Raw genomic sequence first — 4,106 nt, 5'->3', positions numbered from 1 at the left:
ATGAGCCATTGGTCCTAAATTATAAGTTTTATGAGGTCCAGTTTTGTTGGAACAAAATGAGTCTTTAAAATCTTTCACCACGTCTGTTGATAACAAACCCATTTTTAGATATAAACAGGGTGGACATATAGCAGACAAACTTTTATAAATATTATGTACTGGTTTTTCCCGTGCTTTTCTATACAAATCTTCAATTTGTTGTAAATGATAATCTTTTTCTTCATATTTTAGGTCAGGAAATAGAGCGTGAATACAAACACATTTAGAAGAATTACCAATCATATTTAACTGTTGACCCAAAGCTTTTATGAAAGAAGCACGTTGGTTAGGGTCACTGATATATCTAGTCATATCTTGAATTTTGGAAAGAACTTCAGATATTTCTGGATTAACTTTTGGATTGGCCATTATTGATGTTATAGATGAATTCGGAGTTAGACCAACTACTGATTGTTGTGTTATGGTGTTTGTTTGTTGGTTTTGTGCTGGTTGGTTTGGTGGTGGGTTTGGTGATTGTACAGGATTGGTTGTATTTGGAATCCCTACAGGACTATTCATATTTTCATATATTTTTTATTATAAATTAAAATAAAAAGGTAAATAAATGTCTTCATCTTTACCTCAATCACCGACATCATCACTTTCAATAAAAAATCCGATAGTTAATTCTGATGTCATTAATATCATTTCTAAAATTAATGATGATTCACCCCAACATAATTTAATTAGAACGATGATTAGAGAACAAATAAATATGATAGGTACTCAATGTATTTGTAAACATGCAATTTTACCTAATGTAAAAACAGAAGATAAAGATTATTATTTACTTCAACTTGAACAACTCTATATGAAAGCCCAAGAAAAATTATCCAAATCCAATACCTATATAAGTTTATCTGCCATATGCCAACCATGTTTGTATGTGAAAATGGGTTTAATCTTTCGGGAAACTTTAAATGATTTTCATTATAATGAAATGTGTCATAATAACATTGGAATACACACCTATAATTTAGGATATTTCTGGCATGCTCTATCTAGTTTCGGTATTAATTACAAAATTTATCCCCAAATTAAACAAACACAGAACATATCTTTCTTCCCTGGTAATGTTATCTTACCCAATCCCAACATTTTGTTACAAATTTTAGCTATGCCATCAAATCTCATAGATCAAAATATTAAAATTGTTTGGGTTAACACTAAAGAAATAATAGACGAAATAAATGAAATAAATGTTGACGATTTAACTAAAATTTATACAAAATTTGTAGAAAGTCTCCCATATCCTTTGGAAAACGGTTACTATAAACGTCCATTAAAAAACGAACAATGGAATGACAATGAAAAGGGAATAAGCGCTCCTCCTTCTTCACGATTTATTAAAGTTATAAAAAATGATGATTTTAATTCAGTGGATTTAAAAATCTTTGATATTAACAATATAATGATTATTTATTATGCTCAGTTAATTAAATCTCAGCAACGGCTCTTACAAATAAGAAATAATCGATTGTCATACTGTGAACCATTATCGACACATAGGACTCATGATTATATAGCTATAGCAATTGCTCTTTCTGACTCCCTCGATGATCTTAAAGAATTACCGCCTCTCAATGGTCGATGTATCTTCACGATGCATAACATTCTTATTGTTAACAGACAAGGAAGAGCTATTTTTACTACAACTACTACCAAAAATCAATCCACTGAATGTATACAATTAAAACGAGCTCTTAAACCTAAAATATCCACCCAAACCAATACCAATTCACCCAATGTATTACAACAGCTCAAAAATCCTGTTAGACCTATAGATATTCATCCCCCTTCTTTTATACATGAGACAAAATTTTCTTATCTGTCTCATATTGCAACTGAGAAACCTATGGTTAAAACGTATCAAAGTCATTTAACTTCAAATACTGATAATTTAAAACGGTATTTCAATACATTTAATGATGATCTAAATGTGGATGTGGTAAATAACATTAATGATGTTTCCATTCTCGATATTGCAATGGGAATGTACCCTAGTAAAATATTAGATATTAACTTGAAACCGGAAAAAAATTCAAATATTGATATTTCCACTGACGAATCCAATGGAGAATGTATGATTAGGATATTAGAAACAACCCCTCCTAATACTGCTTATTCATCTCATATAGGATTCATTTCCCTTACAAATATATGCAGTAATGAAAAATTAGTTTTAAAGAATATGGCAACATTTTTACCAAATATATTAGCTCGAGATACTGGCACAAACTTCATTTCTAAAAATTCTCTAGGGAATATTACCCATAATATAAATTTTTTGGCTGAAATGAAAGATCACAACGAGTTTATTGAGTCCATAAAACAACCAAATTAACAAAGTAAAATAAAATAAAAAAAATGACTTCAAAATCAACCTTGGATATTATTAATCTTAATGATGCCCTTAAAAATAAAAAATATAAAAAAGCTTTTCAAATTTATTTAGACTTTGAAAAATCTATTCTAAAAACACTCTTTGTAAATGAAATTAAAATTTTACCCGAAAATGAAAATAGTCCAGAGAGACTAAACCCATTTCCTTTGATAATATGTTCAACGCTGTTCAAATTAGCATTACAAGAAGATAAGAAAAATGATATGAAAGAATTTAAACCGAAAGAAAATCTTCAAAAATTAAATGAATTCTTTAAAAATACCGATAATATTGACCAAATAGTAGGTTCATCCCTCATTAACGATCTACTAACCAACCTTATACATTGTGCAATCAATGAACTTGAAAACGAAAATATGGATGAACCCAATCTCATGGACAGAATTTTTGGTGTATATAAATTATTTGAACAGTTTCTATTTGCCCTTGAACGTAGTCATCTTTATACACCATTTTCAATCAACACTCAATTGATTTACCTTTGTTTTCTGTTATGCAAACGCATGAATGAACTCATAAAAAGTTGTGTAAATATGAATACAATCTCTAATTCAAAAATAAATGAAATTCAAAACACATTTCAAAATAATGTAAACCAATTGGAAAACAATAATAAATTTTGTATACAACAGTTACATGAACATTATCAATGGCAACTAAAAAACTCTCAAGAAATTTATAAAAGCAACATTGAAGAAATTTACAGAAAAACAGAGGAAAGTAAAAATGAATTATGGAAAAGGGTTAACCTTTCAACTATTGACATTATACATGAACAAGAATTAATGTTAAATAACCAACTTGAATTAATAGAAAAAATCATATCCGAAATAAAAACGTATGGAATGAATGATGATGATGATGATGAATTAACACAAGATGACTAACGATCATTGAGTCCTAGGGTTACAAACCAATCGCTCTTTGACCATTCCAATGTCAGCTGAACACCATATTGTTGCTTCTCCAGCCGGGATTCTGCCTTAGAAGCTTTCAGGCATAATCCCACGAGTACTTACTTAATCAAACTTATAGAAATATAAAATAGATATTAATAGTACTACCATCATTAAGTTGAAATTTGTATCCATATAAGGGGACGGCATTGTCTACTTCTGATCATATTACTATTTTCTACCTTGTTTCTATTTATCAATGATAACTGATCGTTTTCAAGCATAATAATATAGTAGTCACTGTTTATACTTCTTTTGTTTTGTATAGTCGGAGTTGCTACTATCCCAAAGATTTCTCTTTCACAGAAACATATTAAGGATAAGAGAGCTGTGTCCCCATTTGATGGGTACTGGTCTAATTTTCCTGGTGTGGATGAATCTGTTCCATTATTATGATTATAATTATTATTGGTTTTGCCGTTTAAGCCTTTAGAACGAATAAACATATCAATATCATTTATTTGATGAGGGGGTATATTGAAAGCCCCAAATTCTTTCACCACGTCATATATGGTATAAGGTTTGATAGATATGAGTCGACTGTATTGCTGTTTGACTATTCCATCATCATAATTTGTCTTATAACTCTTTCTTTTCCTTCCCAAAGCATTATAAACAGCCCAGTTATCTATCAGTATGGCTCTCATATCTGAATATTTAGGGTATTTATTGACAATATATTTATATGACTTACTAACACCATATTT

Source organism: Procambarus clarkii, chromosome 37 (assembly GCF_040958095.1).
Source record: "Procambarus clarkii isolate CNS0578487 chromosome 37, FALCON_Pclarkii_2.0, whole genome shotgun sequence".
In the NCBI taxonomy this organism is placed as follows: Eukaryota; Metazoa; Arthropoda; class Malacostraca; order Decapoda; family Cambaridae; genus Procambarus; species Procambarus clarkii.
The sequence above is the reverse complement of the archived record's forward strand: the minus strand, read 5'-3'. Positions refer to the sequence as shown.